An 11898-nucleotide genomic window follows, 5' to 3' on the forward strand; every position below is an offset into this window, starting at 1 on the left:
AAGGCTGGTCTCAAACTCCTCACCTCGTGAACCACCCGCCTCGGCATCCCAGAGTGCTGGAATTACAGGCGTGAGCCACTGCACCCGGCCTCCCCTTTAAATTAACTACCTAAAGAGGTTCTAAAATTACGGTTGACCCTAGAACAACCTGAGGCTTAGGAGTGCTGACCCCTAGGCCGTGGAATACTCTGGTATAATTTTCACTTTCCCCAAACTTAACTGCTGATAGCCTACGTTTAACCAAAAGCCTCACCCATAACATGAACCATCAATTAACCATATTTGTGTGTTATGTGTACTCTATATTCTTACAATCAGTAAGCTAGAGGAAAGAAAATGTTATTAAGAAAATCATAAGGAAGAAAATAGGTTTACTATTCATGAAGTGGAAGTACATCATGATAAAGATCTTCATCCTCACCTCCACATTGAGTAGGTTGAGGAGGAGGAAGAGAAGCATTTGGTCTTGCTGTCTCAGGGGTGGCAGAGGCAGAAGAAAATCTATTTATAAGTGAGCTGGTGCAGTACTGACCCATGTTGTTCAAGGGTAAACTGTATAGTAATGTTGCTATTACTCAAAATATTTCCCCAAATTCTTTTTTGTTTTCCAGTCTTTTCAAGAGAATAGTCTGACACTTGCAATTTTTTATTCTTTTGGAAATAATTTTAGTTTTATGACAACCAGTCCTAAATTTTAAGTGGCATCTTATAAATATTTTTAAACAATGTGAATTTTTTTATATTTTTACGTTTTGTACTTACATAATTATGTGGCTTATATAATGGCAACAGAAATAATTACCACTATGATCAAGATGCATTATTGACATTAGTCAACAGTGGGTAGCTACGCAGAAGTACAATATTTATTTAAATATATATTTTAACATGCTGTCACTTTATTTTAGTATCACAAATCAAAAGAAAAACACCCAAGTGGTATAAGTTGGTATTTCCTGGAGTCATGAAGATCATGAATACAGTGAAGACCCATTACATTTGCAGTTATCTTTGTTATAAATCAAATTTAAAAGCTGATGTAAACTATAAAGCATTTCATTTGAATTCTTAGCATTTTCCATTTGTTCTGTGTCTATGACCAAAAAGTATCATTTATGAACTTTGAAAACATCTCCCAATGAGAACTTGGGGGCTCCGATTACTGTAGACCAGTCGTTTTATATATAAAATTGTTGCTGCTGACCCTCTTATAAACATGATGTGGTCTCTAAGTTGGTTTTTCAGTTTGGGTGATGGGTTTGTTCCATCGCCTTCAAATGCTCTATCCTGTCCCTTTATAACCCACAGCACACTTTTGCCAGACTGCTGCCTGGAGTTTAAAGAATATGTGTTGTAACTGTGGGTCTATGCACAGCAAATTGAACTATACAGTGTCATGCAACAGTTTGGCCCTACATTTTTATAAAAGAGCTTTGATATCTATTTGAAAATGAAGTGTACCCTTGTTCTATAAGATCACATACAGGAGCCTACCTACCTGGAATATTAATCTGATGACCAAATCTGATGACCAAATCTGATGACCAAATAAGAGAGATGGAGAGGAGAGCTGTAGTATCCATTACATGAAATCCAATTTAATCATGTAAATCATGAGTTCATATATTCATATATATCATGCAACTATAAATTTTCTTTTCATGTTATCTTTTATAAAATGATAAAATTCCCTGAGCATATCCATCCTTATAATCTGAAGCTTAAAAGAGAAATCTAATCAACAAGAGCAATGCATTGATAAGATATTAATATCTAACAGGCATCCCATCTATTGTATTTGACTGTCATGTATTATCGAGCATTTTTTCCATTGTATCCTTTGGATAATCTTTGATTATAATATTAGCTTGAAGTATTTTTTTTCATAAAATTCAAAATTTAATGTAAAATGTCATTTTAGCAAATTTTCAAAATATTGTGGTGACACAAAATTCCACTACCTAAGAAATAATCTTAAAGACTGCTGCACAATGAAATGGCAATTTCGCAGCTGGGACCACCCCCTTAAGCGAGAAGAAAAGCATATGTGAAATTGCCTTAACTACAGATCCTTCAGGCAAAATGCATCCTCTCCTTTTTTTGGCACTGTCAAGAACTTAATTAATCAGAGATAAGTGAGTTAAAATGTCAGTGACCACTAGGACGGAGAAAAACCTACACTTTTCCACAATTCAGTAACATATATTAACCATGGTACCCCAGTTCTTTGTGTATTAATAAGAAAACAATATCTTCCTAATCCCTGGAAGACATTGTCAAATTTCCAAGAGACTAGAACTATTGTCATAAGAGATTAACCTGGGTGATATAAATGTTCTTGCTAAAAGGGTTTAAGTCTTTGCTTATTTATAGACATAATCCTTTCTCCTCTGCCTCATCAATCACTGTTTTTAAAATATCAACAGTGTGGATGTGCAATTTAGATTCCTACTGCTTTTAAAAATTGTTTGCTATTTTAAACCACCTAAATGTGACTTGGTGAATTTCAATAGAAAATTATTTTCTGAGGACTGTAAGTAAACTCATTAAAACTGGGAAACTTGCTAAACCTAGAAAGATAGGCTAGGGCTAAGGACACTGGCCGGCTCATTGATCACCAATGACAGCAAATAGTGACCTCATGCCAACAGAATGTAAACTTCCAAACTCATTGATAGCATTCCTGGCTTGGGGTTAGAATTTATGTTCTCTCCTTATAAACTGTTTGATTTAAATGATGAATGGCGGTAAAGGTAAAAGTGCAGCAAAACTGATGAAAATGCAGCTGCATTCAGATTATTTTAAGTCTGTCTTTCTTTGAAGTTCAGTATAAGGCCTTGAAATACTACAAAAGAAAAGTTATCAGCATTGCCTTGTCTTTTTTATTTTAGGAAGGAAAATTCATGTATCATCAATATAATTTATGCCAAGTCATTTTGCGAAAATAATTTTTAACTTTCCAACTTTGATTTTCTTTTTAATTTGACAAGATATAGATTTTGACTACTCATAGTTGCTTTTTTTAACTGTTATATATTCAGACTAACTAATTTAAAAAATGTCAGTTTATCTACTGTTTACAAAAGAAGCTTAAAGAGACTGTTTGGGAATTCTTTTACTTGTAGTCACTTTTTTTTGTTAGTTTGTTTTTTTGTTTGGGACAGAGCAGAAATGTTTCTAAATTGGCTGAATCTTCCAAAATTTTCCAAATAATTTGTCATTTCAAAAGAATATATTTTACTCCCTCTAAATATTCTCTTTTATTTATCCATGTTTAATTCATCTGACAAATGTTTATTGAGGATGTGTCTGTGGGTTCAGCTACATAATATGTTCTAGTAAAGATGATAAAATAAAACAAGATTCATAAAAATACAAAAGGAGTAAAAATAATAATGCACATATTCACAAAATTATTTCTACTATTTATTGAGCAACTGGTAATAATATATAGCATTTCACTTATGCTATAAGTGACATCTCTGCAAGGCTGAATGTTATAAGACTATAGAACCTGTATTAGGTCTTCTATTTCCTTATAGATGAGGAAACTGAGGTTAAGAGAGGCCTCTGCAAGGCAGGAGCATAATAAGGAGCATATCCAGGATTCAAACAGAGGCCACAGGAAAGTCAGAAAGGAGCAAACACAAGGTTACTCACTAGAGGGTATGGTAAATCAGAGGGGAAACAGCCCTTGTGATTAAAGTGAATGTCAAAGGATCAATGCAAGAGGCAGAATTTAGATGGCATCAGAGACTGGATGTGCCCAGCCAGATGGAGAGAAGGGATAGCTGAATATGGTCACACTTGTACCTTATAGTAATCCTTCAGAGATTAAAATACTCTGGAAAGAGCAGAATACTCTCTTTGAATGTTCTGGAAATCCCCTTACTTGGGCACATGCTGGTTCATCATATATCACATGTTGACTTTTACTCTTGACAGAAGAGTCATGTTTAACAAAGTGACTTTCTAAGGCCTCCAAATCCTCTTAACAGAAGGAATCCACCACTTCAGTGGTTTCTTTTTTCTATTTTTTAATTGACAGAAATTGTATTCGTATATATTTATCATGTACAACGTTTTGGTGTAGGCATGCATTGTGTAATGCTCGATTGAGCTCATTAGCATATGCTTTCCCTCGGGCTTATCATTTTTGTGTGTGTGGTGTGAGAACACTTAAACATGTACTGTCTTTACAATTTTCAAGAATTCAGCACACTGTTAACTATACTTCTGCAGTTTCTTTAAATGCTAGTGAATAAGTATGAATAAATTCCGCATAACAAAGCGTAGCAGAAGAAGGTCACCTAGAGCCACTGGAAGACCCAGTGTACGTCTGTGGTAATCATGAAGAGGCCATTTGCCATGATTGCAGCTCCAACCCCTCCCCTGAGCTCTAGACTGGACATATCTTTGCCTTTTTGGGTGTCACTTGAAACTAAACTCTTGGTTTCACCCAATAAAACCTCTCATCCCAATCTTCCTCATCCAGTAAACGGCAACTCTGTGTTCATTCAAAACCAAAACCGTGAAGTCACTTCCAACTCTCCTCTTTGTCTTGTACAAAAACTCATTTGCTCTTTCTTCAGAATATATTCAGAATAGGAGTATCACCGATCTCTCCAATATTATCTTAATCCAAACATCATCCTCTGACTCGGGCATCCTCAGCAGCTTCCTCACAGACCTGCCTGTCCCCACCTGCAGTTCCCGCAGTCCATTCTCCCTGCAGTAGCTCAGAGGGACCTTCTACAAATAAATACAATGGCATCACTCCTCTGCCCCAACCTGCGATGGCTTTCCATTTCACATCAAATAAAATCTAAAGGCATTTCAGTGTCTCTTTGGGAACTGAATTCACTGCTCCAGCTCACTCAGCCTCACTCAGACTCGCTGGCTCCCTGACTCTGCCAGGAGCACACGAGGTACATGCCCACATCAGACCCCTGGCACTTGCCCCTCCTGGGCCTGGAATGCACACCCCCAAATGTCTGCAGAGCCAGCTTTCTCATCCTGTTTAGGTCTCTGTTTAAATGTCCCCTTATCAGAAAGTCTTATCCCGAGTACCCTGTATTAAATAATGCTTCTCCAAAGATCCTTCTCCCCAGGTCACCATGTGTGGCAGTGCCTTGTACCTAACACATGGGTGCCTGGGGAGGAGGTAGGTCAGGCCTGTGACCCACCTTGAAATTCTTAAAAACGGTGTCTTAATTTTTTTTTTTTTTGGAAATGGAGTCTCACTCTGTCGCCTAGGCTGGAGTGCAGTGGCACGATCTCAGCTCATTGCACCTTTCACCTCCTGGGTTCAAGTGATTCTCCTACCTCAACCTCCCGAGTAGCTGGGATTACAGGCACACGTCACCACGCCCGGTTAATTTTTGTATTTTTAGTAGAGATGAGATTTCACCCTGCTGGCCAGGCTGGTCTCGAACTCCTGACCTCGTGATCTGCCCGCCTCGGCCTCCCAAAGTCCTAGGATTACAGGCGTGAACCACTGTACCTGGCAAAAGAGTGTCTTTTTAACTTACAGTGGGGTTATGTTCCAAAAAACCTATTATAAGTTGAAAATATCATAGTTGTAAAATGTATTTAATTCGCTGATAGACCTGTCATAAAAATGAAAAATCATATCATGGGTCAAACCATGGTGAGTCAGTGACCATCTGTTTATATATACATGCACACGCATATGTACACACATATACAATATCATATATACATGTTTACATAATAATTACACATATGGTTATATATATAAAATCTCTCTCCCACCAGAATATAACCTAACCTTCGCCAGAATATAACCTTAGCAAGACAGAAACTTTATTTTGCTGTATTCTGGGTCACCCAGCTTGTAGAACAGTGCCTAACGTTTGGTGAGCAAAAACAAATAAATATATGTTGATGAGTTAATGGATAAGTCAATAAATAAATTGTATATGTGTGGGAAAAATGTTGTGAATGGATCTGAGCATAGAAGTTTCAAAAATATTTAAGATATTGAGAAGCTATCATAATATTTAAAACAAAACTCATTGCTCAAAGAATGAAGGCACAATTGAGATAGTGGATTAAGTTAGAAAGGGTGATGTGTGAAATGTTTGTTGAATATTCGTTGAAAAGATAGGCTTTAGTTTTGTAGACCTGCAAATTTTTTTGTTCTTATGGTTTTTTAAATTTTTATTTATTTATTTATTTAGACAGAGTCTTGCTCTGTCACCCAGGCTGGAGTACAATGGTGTGACCTCGGCTCACTGCATCCTCCGCCTCCCAGGTTCAAGTGATTCTCCTGCCTCAGCCTCCTGAGTAGCTGGGATTACAGGCACACACCATCATGCCCCACTAATTTTTGTAGAGACAGGGTTTCACCATGTTGGCCAGGCTGGTCTTGAACTCCTGATCTCAGTTGATTAACTCACCTTGGCCTCCCAAAGTGCTGGGATTACAGGCATGAGCCACCACGTCCAGACTCTGCACATGTTAATTCAGGGTAATTGCTTTCATTTATGTGTCCAAATGTGGCATATTATAGAATGGTTGATTTGGTTCAAACGCATTTAACCAAAGTCATAAAAAGGGAAAATTATCTTGCTTTGTAGGAATTTTAATAAAAAATTTATTTCCTTTATCTCTAGCCTTTACAATCCGCAATGAAGCAAATGACTAACTCGTTTTATTCTTGAAGATCTAGTAGAGCATTTGCATCAGATAGGTCTAAAGAGTTATATAGATGATAATTCTTATAATATTATATATTACAAGATCGATGGCTAAATGGAAACCCAGAGGGTTCAAGTGACTTGCCACATTGACATAGGAAACAGGGACACAGCTTGGACTGGACTCGAATCTCCTGCTGAGCCTACTGCTCTTTTGACAGCAGAGTATTTTCCCTTTATGGAACAGATGTTACCACTCCCTGTTTGTACAAAATGTTCCACAGCAGCTCCAGAAGCTCAACCACCCACTTCATCTGGTTCCTTCCACCTGTGTCCTTTGGAAAAATAAATGGACGTAATACATAATCATTAGGAGAACCGCTTGCTCTGCTGCTCTTCCCATCCCATGTCTTTACCATCCTGATGCTATTAGCCAAGAGAGTGCCAAAAAGCTGCTTCTCCTCCCTACGATTTAATTCCTAGCTTTTATTGTTTATTAAATACATCTAAATCAAATCTTTATTGCCTGTTTTATGTTCATGCAGGTACTGAAAACTTCTTGCCTGGGTCAGCACAGACGCTCAGAGTTGGTGGCTCTACCAATGGTATAATCTTTCAAGCTGAAGCTGATTAATAGCTATTCTGGCTGGGATTTTTCGAGAGCCATTCTAAACTTCTCTTATCTGTAGGTCTCTTGCTCTCTTTCTCTCCCTCTCTCTTTCACACACACACACACACAGACACACACACACTTGCGTGCATACTCACACACACATATGCATAGAGCACTCAACACTCGGTAGCACCTGGTGCATAAGGGTATGAAATTAACCCTCATTAGGTTTTATCATAAAAAGAGCATGTTTGGCTGCAATGGGTCTTCCTAATCTGGTTTTCATGCCTCAGAAACCATACATTGGCCTACCATGAATACTCTGCATCATGCAGCAGGAGGAAGTGTTTTTGTGAGCTGTAATTGAAAGGCTATTTATACCTCCCCATGCAATTATCAGCTCTCTGTTCCTAGCTCTTAAAGATGCCAAGTTCGAAGAAACCATTCAATTAGTTGCACATGTGAATGATTTTGCTGCAGTATTACCTGCAGCTGCTGAGGATGGCAAAGTTTATCATTCTATTAACCCCACAATTAACCCACATTACATGGCGCTCAGTACAGGTGCACCCCCAGAATATGTTCAGTTTCTGAATGGCCAAACCCATTACACAAGGAGACACTATTGTGGCTGAAAATTATATGCCTACATGTGCTTCTGGTTTAGAGAGTGACTGACTGATTGGATTGAGCAGGGTGTCTTTAGCAACAGCAGATGAACAACAGGGGTACACCATTTGCAATCTACGTAATTTCCAGCTTGGCTGCTTGCCACTGCAGAGTGCTGACTCTCACAGCTGTGGCCACATAACCACTGTGCCCATAGAATGCAGACCAGGCCCTCCTCCCACCCCAAATCATCATCACCCTAGGCAGGAAGAGCACACAATGTCCTGGGTAAGAAAGGTGAGCAATGGAGCTGGTTTTACACTGACCTTTTGCCTCCTTTAAATATTGTCAGGATCCTTCGAAGTCATAAACTGGACCATTTTAGGGGGAATATTTTTCTTGTTTGGAACATTATGCTTTGTAAGGTGTTGGTATTAAAATGGCTAACTCCAGTGCCTTCCTTATTCTCTTTGATTTTTGTTGTTGTTTTGTTTTGTTTTTGAGAAACAGACTTCTGTTGAACTGACCTAATCCATGCTATTAGAACAAATAACATTTCTTAATTTGATCATCAATAAGATTAAGTGTATCCTACAATTTGGCACTTAAAAACCATTTTATTTCTTAGGAGAAAAATTTTCCTTCAGCTCCACTTTTCTCCTGCGTTGAATTTGTCTCTCTTGCATGTGGAGGGAGTGTCACATTGCTAACTCCATCACATCCACACCCATCACCCCAGAAGGTCAACAGAGGCTGGCAGGGTGTGACACTGGATCCCTTGACTTGCAGAAAAATGGGTCCAGTGACTCTCAGAGCAGATATTTCCCACTAGGAGGAGTCAGACTTGGTGGCCAGTGAGTCAGATTTTGGCTTACCAGCATTCCTTTCACTTCCACCAACTTTGCCGGAGTGGATTCATGAGTCAATGCAGAATCCCTTCTTTATTTATCTTAGACCTACTAACCTCAGTGAATGAAAAACAGTTGTTTTCACACTGCTGACTTCGATGGCCAGGGGAGTTCAATGTCCATGATAACTGCAGAGTGGTGATTTGAGTTATATGATCAAAGTTTATGCTAAGTCATCTTCAGTTAGCAGGACTATGTCTTAAATTGCTAACTCTGTGCAGTGGTAATGTAATGAAAAGCATACTGTGTTGAGAGCCAGAAAATCTGGCTCTGCTGCTCACAGAATCATGGTCTTCAACAAGTCAACTTAACCCTTCCAGACCTCAGTTTTCTCTTCTGTCGAATGAAGCAAATAGACTGAATCCATGCATTAGAAAACAAAACAATGTATATATGACAGAAGACAATGGTGAACAAAAAATAAATAGACTGTGTTTCTATAAAGTCCAACGTCTAAACACATGAAATAAACACATGTCTGATTAGAGATGATTATTGATTGTATTACCTTTGGGGTTCTATAAGAAATGATCAGAGTGAGAAAACAGCTCTCTCTGAGGAGGTGATGGTTGAGGACTGATAGAAGAGGACAAAAATCAAGCATGTGTAGAAGGTGGGAGGTGACAGAGGAGGGTAGATGTTGGTGAGCTTGAAAAACCAAAGAGGGCTTTGTGTGCAGAATGGTAAGTGAGTGACAAGAGCAATGAGAAAAGATTCTACAGCAAAGATGAGGATGAAATCTTGCAAGGTCTATGGTCCTGGTGAAAAAAGCACAGCGGGAAAAGAATTTGAAGCAGAGAAGTATGATGATCCCAATACATGTTTTTTTTTTTTTTTTAGAGGGAGTTTCATTCTGTCACCCAGGCTGGAGTGCAGTGGTGCTACTTCAGCTCACTACAAGCTCCGCCTCCCGGGTTCACGGGGATCCCAATACATTTTAAATAGCTCTCTCCATGCAAAGTCAGAGGAAGAATTCAGGGATGCAATCCACTGCACTGGAAGAGACAAGGAACAGGGCTAATTAGTATTATGTTGGTGCAAAATAAATTGCAGTTTTCGCCTTTTAAAAGTAATGGCAAACACCACAATTACTTTTGCCCCAACCTATTACATAGAAATCAAGTTTGCAGGAATATATAGCCAAGAAAGTGATGAAAACTTATGAAGAGACAAACAAATTGTAGAGTCAGAATTGTAGAGTGCCTTATGTTCTTTCAATAGTAAGAATCAAGGGAAGTCAGTGAAATGAGGGTGCTGGAATTTAATCCAGTAAAGACCAGTCGCCTTGATAATGAGCCCCACACTTTGATAGTGATGATATAGTAAAAGGAAAAAAAAAAGCTTAGGAAGTAAATAATAATTAAGATCAGACCTACATATGGCCCCTCTAGCTGCCCCTTGGGAAATGTGTGTGCCTCAAATATAAGATGGGACCATGAAGGGAAGAATTGCTATTTTGAATAGAAAGAGTGAATCTTGTCTGCCAGCTCAAATCCTTCTGGTGGTGTTGCAGACCTGCTGTGGCTGACACTGGTTTACTTACAACCCATATAAATCAATCCAGGCTCTCAAGGCCCTCCACCTTCCACCCCACCTTCACTCCCAAAATATTTTTTAAAGATTTTAAAACCACTCTACTACAATGTGCAAAGGCATCACCTGAAGATGTGGAAATGTAGATTCCACGTCAGAACATCTGGAGTGCAGCCTGTGAGTCTTCATTTCTTTTTTTTATTTTTTATTTTGTGAGATGGAGTTTCCTTCTTGCTGTCCAGGTTGAAGTGCAGTGGCACGATCTCAGCTCAATGCAACCCCGCCTCCCTGTTTAAACGATTCACCTGCCTCAGTCTCCTGAGTAGCTGGGATTACAGGTGCCCACCACCACGACCAGCTAATCTTTGTATTTTAGTAGAGACAGGGTTTCATCGTGTTGACCAGGTTGGTCTTGAACTCCTGACCTCAGGTGATCCGCCTGCGTTAGCCTCCCAAAGTGCTGGGATTACAGGTTAGGTCAGAGATAATCATGGCATCTTTGACTAAGACAATGACCACGAAGATGAAGGAAAACAAACAAACAAACAAACAGATTGGAAATATTCTGAAGGCCAAATTAGCAGAATTGGTGCCACATGAACAAAATGAGAGAAAAGCCCCTAAATGTCCAGCTTTTGGAAGTGAGTGAGTGTGTGCCACTCCAGGAATAGGGCAGGTTACATGAACGCTGAGGTCCCTGTTGAATCTGAAATCTGGAATTCTAGGCCACCAGGAGCCTTAAGTGCTCTCTATGGAGTCAATATTTTCACAGATAGAGTGTTATGCAGCTATAGAAACACAGCATAGCAATTTACCAGCATGGCTTTGGAGTAAAGCAGACTTAAGTATTTTCTTAGCTCTAATTAAGTCGATAGTCCCTCTAAACCTCACACATCTGATCCATAGAACTTGGATAACGTAATATCCACACATGGAGTCATTGTGAGAACAAACTGAGAAGATGCAGAGGAACATTTAGCCCACTGGCCAGCACATTATCACCATCATCATCATTAGTATAGAACATTCTGTATTTGAGAGGAGGTCTTACTATGTTGCCCAGGCTGGTCTTGAACGCCTGGGCTCAAGAAATCCTTCAGTCTCAGCCTTCTGTGTATCTGGGATTACAGGTGTGAGCCACCACATCTAGTTCATTCCTTTTTTTTTTTTTTCGAGATGGAGTCTCACTCTGTTAACAGCCCAGGCTGGAGTGCAGTGGTGCGATCTTGGCTCACTGCAAGCTCTGCCTCCAGGGTTCACACCATTCTCCTTTCTCAGCCTCCCAAGTAGCTGGGACTACAGGTACCTGCCAACACGCCTGGCTAATTTTTTGTATTTTTAGTAGGGGCGTTTCACCAGGTTTAGTAGGGGTTTCACCAGGTTAGCCAGGATGGTCTTGATCTCCTGACCTCGTGATCTGCCCGCCTCGGCCTCCCAAAGTGTTGGGATTACAGGTGAGAGCCACTGTGCCCGACCCCCAGTTCATTTATTAATTAGCTTTCTCTAAGAACAAAAAAAATTTTAGTATAAAATTATGTATTTTTAGTAAATTTAAAGTTGAATTATATATGAA

Source organism: Rhinopithecus bieti, unplaced genomic scaffold, assembly GCF_001698545.2.
Source record: "Rhinopithecus bieti isolate Rb0 unplaced genomic scaffold, ASM169854v2 scaffold_387, whole genome shotgun sequence".
Taxonomy (NCBI): Eukaryota; Metazoa; Chordata; class Mammalia; order Primates; family Cercopithecidae; genus Rhinopithecus; species Rhinopithecus bieti.